This window comes from Physeter macrocephalus, chromosome 1 (genome assembly GCF_002837175.3).
Source record: "Physeter macrocephalus isolate SW-GA chromosome 1, ASM283717v5, whole genome shotgun sequence".
Taxonomy (NCBI): domain Eukaryota; kingdom Metazoa; phylum Chordata; class Mammalia; order Artiodactyla; family Physeteridae; genus Physeter; species Physeter macrocephalus.
Genome location: NC_041214.2, coordinates 121,868,876 through 121,878,875, shown reverse-complemented (window position 1 = coordinate 121,878,875; position 10,000 = coordinate 121,868,876).

The following is a 10,000-nucleotide window of genomic DNA, read 5'->3' as shown; positions in this document are numbered from 1 at the left end:
GCAGCCATGGCTCACGGGCCTAGCTGCTCCACAGTATGTGGGATCTTCCTGGACCGGGGCACAAACCCGTGTCCCCTGCATCAGCAGGCGGACTCTCAACCACTGCGCCACCAGGGAAACCCCAGTTTTTTTCTTCAATTACTACAATACTATTTTTTTTTGACTTCTCTGCCCTTTTGTTCTTACTTTTTAAATATTAATATCCCTCCTAGAAGTGTCTCCTTCCTGCTACATACTCTTCATAAGTGATTTCACTGTTGTGTATTCAGCTAATAATTTCAGTTGTATAAATCCAGGAAAGTCTCATTTTCTTAAATTATCAGACATGTATTTTCAGATATTGCTATCTGATTGCTCTACAAATAGCTTTGTTAATTAAAATCAATGTCATACTTTGTATTTTTTTTTCTAATCACCTCCAATGGTGTCTACCTGTACTCTTCCTGATCTCCACATGTTTCCACCAGATATCCAAGCCTGCAAGTCAAATACTTTGGTGCCATCCTCAATTTCCCTCTCTCTCAAAACCACCTGTGCCCTTTCTTCTCTCCCATACAAACATACAGTGGATCATTGCACCCTGCCAATTCTTGTAGTAACAAATATCTGGGGGATTCATCTTTTTCTATTCCTATTTCAATTGTTGAGTTCTGGCTAGTGTTCCAGTGTATTTTTAAATATTTTATTTGCTTCCAGTTTTCTCCCTTCTCCATGCTTCCAACTCATTATCTGCACTATCGTCAGACTGATCTTTCAAACATGTAAACCATTCTAGTGGTTTCCCATTACTCATATTATGATAATGTCCAAATGCCTTAATATGTTGTATAAGATCATTTGTAAAGATTTTCTCCCTTGGCCTTTTCTCTTTTTATTCCTATGCCTAGGTAATCCATCATTATCTTCCTCACCACAGTACTTTGCATGTATTCTTTCTTCTTCCTGAAGAACACCCAACTTTGTCCTCCTGAGTGACTACTACTGTCTCAGAGAGAGTAGAACAGTCTCGTTTATAGACTTCCCAGTTATTTCCTCCTATCCCTTACTTCCACATTGAGTCAAGTTTTTTTCTCTATGCTTTTAATGTATGTTGTTTAATATTTCTTATAGTACTCGCCACACATTATCTAAGATATTTACTTAGGTTATCTCTTTAGGCTGTGATCTCCAAGAGATCAAGGATAATATAGGTATACATTTCTGAATCCTCCATGAAGACTGGCACATGTTAGGCACTGAATAAATACTTTGTAATTTTAAAGTAAGTGATAGCACACTACATTCTTTACTAGCCATTAATAGTCTAGCCCCATATAGCTATTTTAGTAACTAGCCAGTTACTTAGCAGGGATGAAAGGATATGAGATGCAGTGTGGAATATTTTGAATAAAGGAGTAAAGGTCTTGAATGTGGAAGAGTAGGCTAGAATGGAAGAAAAGTAGAGCAGTGAAGGGTTCTGGTATTCAGAGCTCAGTACAATAGACAGGAATAAGGGACAGAGAGGATACAGAAGAATAAGAAGGGAATCACACAGAGAAGGATGGAGTGGTGCTAATGAAACACTCAATGTGCCTTTTCTACTTCACAATCTCTCAGACCCAATGGTGTGGCCATCTTCACTTGAATGATAAAAGGCACAGTCAGTATCAGTGATTTACTATTCACTTACTTTTCTAGTTCATTGCCAACCACTGAGTTATGATTTATCAAAAGTAAAATGTAGATAAAGGCAAAGACACCACTTTTAAAGCTGTATGACTTTAAGAAAGGAAAGACTGATACATCAATTGATGGAATTTTGGCTGTAATCCAGTCCTCAAACTACAGATGCCGAAGTGACAGATGGCACGCTGAAACTCTCTGTTAGCCATGCATCCTGGGTCAGAGTAAGAACAGAGAGGTCAAGCCTCAGCATTTGATGAAGTACTGTGCTGAAGTGTTCAGCTCTACTCCTTGTTCCCTGAGCACTGCTAGCTTTATTGATTAGTATAGTGCCTGCATTAGGTATTTGTGATACATTCTTTTATTTATCCATAGGATGTCAGAGTCAGAAGGGGCCCTTAGAGACTTTTTTCAGATATTTGTTTAAACATGAAGAAACTCATATGCAGAAATTTAAATTTCTTATGCAATATTAATGCCAAGTCAAGGTCAAGACAATGAGCAGAACACTTGAAGCACAGTTCTCAATGTCATGGTCTCCCCACTGGTTTTACTTTCCTTTTATTTATAGCATTTCATAGCTTAGTCTTCTATCTCAACCTCCATCAAACTATTCATGTCACATGGCTCATAGTAATTATTCTCTAACCCTTGGGATTTTTAATCTGCATTTCTGAAAACAGTACCTTGATAATATCAATAGTATAAACTTTTCATTTTGAAAAGTCGTTGGCAAACCTTCCCTGAACTTTCAATCACTTTTGAAAGATTTTAATATGAGAAAAAATTCTAACATTACAACTTTCTAATAATAATACAACTAATTGCTTCATAGATTAAAGAGATCCTAACTGCTAAAAGCATTATGAAGCTGGACACCTGTCAAAATATCATAGAGGAAATTCCTGTATTGGCCAGGGAATAAAACCTGATGCATATTCTGTGATTGTCGATTCCATAAAGGAAAGTGATGCTCATCTAAGTCTCAAAATGGATTACTAGCTTAAGGTTATTAATTCAAATGTGAATGACAAGGACTAGGCAAGCGGTTCCTTCTCAGATGCTGTGAGGGACGGCAATTTTCTATCACCAAAGAATAGTCCTAACCATAAGTTGGTTATTATTTTGTTACATACCTGTTATTCCAAAGGTTAGGATAATTTACATATTTAAATTAGGGCTTTTGTTTGGAAATAAAATAAACCAACTTAAGATATCTTAGGCATGAAGGGGAATTGTAATGAAACAGAGACAAGTCATCAAAGTCAATGACAGAAAATCAGCTGGACCTTAGAACAGTAGTCAGACCAGAAAGTTGAAAATTGCTGTTGTCTTTCATCTTTAGTTCCCCCATATGCTTGTTTCACTCTGTATCTACACACTGGCTTTCTGTGCTTGTCTAGTCTATGTAGAGAGCAAATAAAAGCCACTATGCCATTTCGAATGCTTGATTTCCCTTCCTTTCTATAATCCCCAAACAATTCCCTGAAGAGAAAACTCTGACTGAGCCTCTTGGGTCCAGTCTAGTAAATCTTGGCCATAGGGTCAGGGTCAACAGTATTTGAGGACTTTGGTTTATAACTGAAGTCAGGGGATGGGTTGTTAAGTAGTTAATCAGGATCCTGGAAGATGTTCCAAATAAGTATCAGTTATACCTGGACATAGTTCTTTACCAGAATATGTATATTCATGCCCTATTCTCAACATTAAGCCAGAATCTCTAGTGTATATTCTCAGAATTGGAATATTGAAGAAAGAAAGAACTTCCCCATGTGATTATGATAAGTACCTTTACCTCTTATTAAAAGTCATTAATCAAATATGTTTGTAAATTCGTAAACTAGAATAGGTCTAGAATTGATTCTGCTTCTTATCTCAAGCACTTGGGGTGTCACATGTAAAGTGAGCCATATCTGTCAGGGAACACTGGTGTAAAATCTGATTCTATGATGATTATTTAGTATATATGAATCTTAGACTTGTGTCTGTGCTTGGATTAGTAGCAAGATGGAATGAGGAAGAGGGGATACAATATTGTACTAGTAACCATAGAAAAGTATAAGAAATTAAAAAAGGCTCTTTTGGCACTGAAATGCAGACTCCAATATTAGTTTCCTTGACATTGTATTTGTTGTCTCTAACCTAACTGTGTGTGTGTGTGTGTGTGTGTGTGTGTGTGTGTGTGTGTGTGTACAGAAATAAAATGGAAATAGTCTGTTTGGATTCATGAGGAATTTCTAAACTGCATTGCTCAGTTTTGTCTTAAAAATATTCTTGTTCTTTCTCAATTGTTATGGAGTTGGTTACAGAGGTTTCTGGCCACTCAGAGAGGACCAACTGCATTCTGTGTATATGTTTCACCATTTTCCTTTTTACCTGTATTATCTTAACATGACACCATATGAAGGAACCCAAAGCATTAAACACACACTATAGAAGCTTAGCTGTATTAATTTTGCCTGTTTGACTATGGCAGAGAATTCTGTTTTCTAAATAGAAAAAAAAACACAATTTTTTAAGAAAGTCCATTTTAACACTATTTTCAGTAGAGGATATTTAAAAGCCTTTCCACTCAAAAAAGATTTTTAATATGCTTTTTAAACACCCTGAGAATATTCTTTGAAGGTTAGAAAAGACGTTACTCTCAAGAGTCGGTATAGATCTATGCAAGGTCACTACTAATTTGCTCAGAGTGGCAAACATTTAAAAGAGCTATAAACGAATACAAACCAAGACCTTTAAGTAAGATATTTAACAAAAGGAAAGGAGAGGAACAGTTATTTTGCAATCTATCCCAAAACATAACACAAGGATCAAATCTTATTTATGTCTGTATTCTTAGCATGGTAACTTGCATATAATGTTTCATTTTATTTGAATAGATTTTTATCATGCTATTCCTATTTATTTTAAGTAAAAGGATTAATTTATCTTAATGATTCAGAGATAAACTTGATGGCTTCTTGTACAAATGTACTTTTAGTAATGGTAGGAATTTATGCTATAATATACTTTAAATTGAGAAATTAAAAACACAGAAAGCATGCAGAAAATTCCCTTAAGTTTATAATTATTTTATATTTGTTCTAAAACAATTGCAGAAATAATAGTGAGCATTTATTATGAGTCATTAAAGTCACTATAGTTTTGGGTTAAACTCTAAGAATGATTTATCAAATTCAGAATGGTAGTGATTTTAAAGGCATGTATTAGTGGTAGGAGAAAAAGAAGACAGTGGCACCTGCGAGAAGCATCCTGAGCCCTCAGCTGTATACGTAAGACTTTATTTTCTAAGCTGGGCTGCTGGATATAGAGGCATTAATTTTATTATCTATTTGTATGCCTGAAGTGTTTCATAATTTAAGAAAACTTTTTTTTCAACAACAATAATAATAATTTCCCTTTAATAATAATTTGCCATTCCAGATCTGACAATTGTACATATCCCACCCCTCTCGTGGTCACAAAGCACAGAGGTGATCTCCCTGTGCTATTCGGCAGCTTCCCACTAGCTATCTAATTTACATTTGGTAGTGTATATATGTCCCTGCCACTCTCTCATTTCGTCACAGCTTACCCTTCCCCCTCCCCATATCCTCAAGTTCATTTTTAATTGATCGTTTACTCTGTCAATTAGAAGATTTAGGCTTGGAATTGTGGTTCTTAAAAACAACTGAACAGAAGCATCTTCAACAGTTTTAACTGAAGACAGTTTACTTATTTTTATTTCTCCCTTAATAAACCACTTCAAAAATTACTTAACCTCTGTAATTATATTTTTAAAGGATATTCTAATGCTTCTTTTTTTAATAAGGACAGTAATTTGCATTATAAACATGATAGTAAAATTAATCTTTGCTACTTTTTCTGTGTTTATGTTTATTTCTTAGTAAAGCAGAGTGACCTGCACTAAATGAAAATGATAATAGGTGCCATTTATTAAGGTCTGATTATGAACCAGGCCTAGTTCTTATTAATCGATTATTCTTATAATAACTCTGTGAGTTAGATGTTATTAACGTACTTTTACAAAAGGAAAAACAGGCAGAGAATGATTGTTTTTTTCAGCTTTAAACAAGTAATAAGTGACAGATCCAGAGTACAAATAAAGATCTGTCATGTTCCAAAATTTTTGCTCTTCCTTCATAAATCAAGTGTCCACTGATAAGACCAAGAATTAAGTAACAGAAAGTTTTTCTCTATGAGTTACCACTGGACACCAGGGGCCATTGATTCTGCTCTATGGTTACTCATCAACATGGGGCATTTTGGAGTGAGAAACAAAAATAATAAACACTAAAAAGAAGCTATATTTGGATTTTCTAGTGACAGTGAGCTCATTACAAAAGAAGGAACGTCTTTACATCCTAATATAATTGGTAGAAACATAAGACCTCCCTTATAGGAAGAAAAGGATGACTTGTTTACCATTTACTGAGATGTTCCAAATAATGCAATTCTGACTCTCAATGATATATTGATCATTATTGTTGCAGCTAACATTTATTGCATATTCACTATGTATCAGCCACCATGGCTATTGCTTTACAGAAATTATCTCATTTAATTTTGAGAACAACCCTTCACAGTACATGCCAGTATTACCCTCTCATCTATGAATGAACAAATTGAGTCTTCATGAGGTGTTGGAAGCGATTCAAAGCCACACACCTATTGAGAAGTACAAAAGGGTCTCTAATCACAGGTGGTCTGACTCCAAAGCCCTTGCTCTGAACCACTACAATGCACTACCTCACACCTGCAGCTGTGTATATAGATGCAAGGAGAAAGACTGTACAAAGAGAGAGAGAGAGGGATGAGTGCTAACAGTTATTCTAGCTGTTTATGATTACAAATCCACTTAAGAGCTATTGTCCAGTGTTAAAAGGTTTTTACTCTTTGATAATTTTGATTCTAAAAATCTAGTTTCAGTTTGCCAGATAACCAAAGATTGTAAGTGTATACTGTGAAAATAATTTTAGACATTTGGATGTTACTGGAAACTGCCAAGTTCTTAGATATAAGCTACCAATCTTTTCTCTCTTTTTTCCCCCCTCTGTTTTACAAGGTAGTAATCCTGTTGATAATTTCTTTAGAATGTGATATACTGTAAAAAGAGGACAAGGTTAAGATTAAGTTTTGCATTTATGGGATATTTGTAGATTTAATGAAATTCCTCTCTAGCCAAATGAGAATTTAGCACCACTTAAAGGCTGGAAAGAGGCTGCAGCTTTATGAGTCTAACATTGTTAGGTTAAAATGTTTAGGTCTATTTTCATGATTATAATTAATAATATATATTAAAAAATTAAAAAGTTTAAACTGCAATTAACTATGGCTCAGAGCATAAGACAGTGAAGGATTTCTCAGTTCTTCTTGTGTAAATGTTGAATGAATGTTGAATTCTTTGGGGAAATAACTTGAATATCCATTGATTTTACTAGTACAGTAATTAAATTTATTCCCTAAGGAAATATACTTTAGCGTGTTGGGAAGCTGCCTATTGTCTGTGTATCTTGGGCCAGGTAAGCTGTTTCCTGGTTGTTATCCCTGGGATTATTCACTGTCCCTACCATTATTACCTACAGATGAGGATCTGGTCTTCCTTTTCTCTGCGAAGTTCATCTATATTTTCCCTAAACGTATTTTCTGTTACTTTAAAATTGTATAATATTTTGAAAAAGCCAGGGAACACACAAAGTATAAAGTTTACTTAGGATTTACATTAGGATTTAGCAAAGGGCTCCCTATGGATATTGATGATAATTAAAAATTTAAAAATTTCCTGATAGTGTTAATTGCTTTCCCAAAACAAGAGTAGATATCTGGATTATTCTTCACCTTTTACCCCCTCTGTTTTCTGCCTCTAAAAATTTTCAATTTACTCTACAATAAGTGCTACTGGGAGAAGGGTATTAATAAAAGGATACATTCCTGCCTCCATTGATTTTATATTCTATTGTCTAATATCCAAGAGTTTTTCCATTTTCTTGGAGCATGGATCTCTTGCACAGTTAAAAGACATTTAACATCTGTGATATTTTGGATTCTAGGTTTATGTTGAGGACTTATATATAATACCATACTTCTTGTCTACATTGTTTCTGGTATCCATAATAGAAAGCCTTCCATATAGAAATGATCATCAGATGCCTACCAAGTGTGACAGGCACTGGCAATGCAACAGGCTCCTGCCTTCAGGAATCTTAAATGAATAAATATGTGGACTAGTGAATATGAAATTACAAGGAATTAAATAAGTGTAATAATAGACAAGTACATGAGGAATCACATAGGAGGGACTCTACTTTTTGAAATGAGAGATGGCTTTTTGGAGGAAGTTATCTGAAAGAACACTTAATCACAAGGATAAGAGAGAGTGTATAATTTGGCAAGTCTCTGAGGAGATTGATGGAAGGGTATAAGGTGGAAGACATTAAAATGTTCCACAGGAGGGAAGAGGTTTTCAAAAGAGAGTAGAACTTCTCATTAATATAGAGAGCTAGAAAGAGCATCACAAATACTCTTACAACAAAAATTTGGACAAAATGAAAATCCATCACATTTCTTGTACCCATCAGGGATCTGAGGTTACAAGGTAATCATCTAGCATAAAATCTAAGGAACGACACCTGCAGGGAGAGACAGGACTCAAGCACTTGCTTATCTAGAGCAGATGCAGGTGGAGACTATTAGAATAATTCAACGAGAACAGTGAACAAATTGGCAAAAGATAAGTGTGGGGAGACAGTGTGGAGCTGCTGGAGGCCACAGATATAAGGGGACTGGCACATTTCTATAGATATTTTCCCTCCATCAACCCCCCAAAATTTGAGAATACTAAGAAAGTTTCTGAATTAGTGCACACCTAGGTGAAAGGGAAAAGCAGTTGCTGTGTGAGAACATAAAAAATCTGCCTGGATCTTCTTTATCTCCTATATGGAAAAATGCATTATTCTCTGGTTGGAAGGGGTCAGAAATAGACATCCTTGGGCACTGGTGAAAATCCAATATAGCTAGGGAAAATGAACAAGCAAAAAAACAAACAACTCCTCTACTGTCGGAAGAGGGACAGGAATACATGCTGAAGCCAGAACTAAAAGCTTAGGGGGAGTCAATGAGAAGGTCACATGCTCCATACTCAGGAACATTGTATCTAAGGCTGAAGCTTGATCAGAACGTCAGAGAACACCCCCTTTTCCACTCTGTTATTTCATCATTTAAATGGAATTTTTAAAAAAATCAAATGATCACCTCAATAGATAAAGAAAAAGTACTTAAAATTCAATGTCCCTTCATTATCAAAGTTTCAGCAAACTAGGGATAATTTGTTTTCTTAACCTGATAAACGACATCTATAAAAATCTCCAAGTTATGAGATATTTAATATTTAATGGTGAAAGTTTTCCCCTTAATTGGGAAGAAGTCTGTTCTTACAAGTCCTATTAAACATTGTACTAGTAATTTTAGTGTAATAAGGCAAGGAGAAAAAAAGAAAGGGTATTTAGATTGGAAAGGAAGAAATAAAACTGCATCTATTCACAGACAGAATTGCCTATGTAGAAAATCTCAAAGGACCTACACAAAAACTCCTAATTAATAAGTAAGCTTAGAAGGGTCTTGGGATATAAGGTCAACATACAAAAACAAACAAAAAAAAAGAAATCAATTTTATCTCTTAACAATTGGAAAAGTTTTTTAAAGCATCATTTACAGTAGCGTCACAAAATTAAGTATTTAGGTATAAATCTAACAAAGAAGTTTCAGGATCTGTATGATGCAAAATACAAAACATTGATGAAAGAAATCCAAGACCTAAATAGATGTAGAGATATGCTATGTCTGTGACTCAGAAGACTAAATAGTTTAAAATGGCAGTTTTACCCAAACTGATCTGTAGATTCAACAGAATCCCAATCAAGTTTCCAGCATTCTATTTGTAGATATTGACAAGCTCATGAAGAATTTTCACATAAAGGCAAAGGGACTAGAGAGCCAAAACAATTTGAAAGAAAAGTTTAAGGACTCATACTAAGATTCCAAGACTTACTACAATTCTGCGTTAATCAAGGCAAGTGGATAAACATATGGAAAAAAGAGAACAGAATAGAAAATCAACCCACCTCCTAGAGAAATGGAAATAAAAACAAAAATAAACATATGGGACCTAATGAAACTTAAAAGCTTTTGCAGAACAAAGGAAACCATAAACAAGACCAAAAGACAACCCTCAGAATGGGAGAAAATAGTTGCAAATGAAGCAACTGACAAAGGATTAATCTCCAAAATTTATAAGCAACTCATGCAGCTCAATATCAAAAAAACAAACAACCCAATC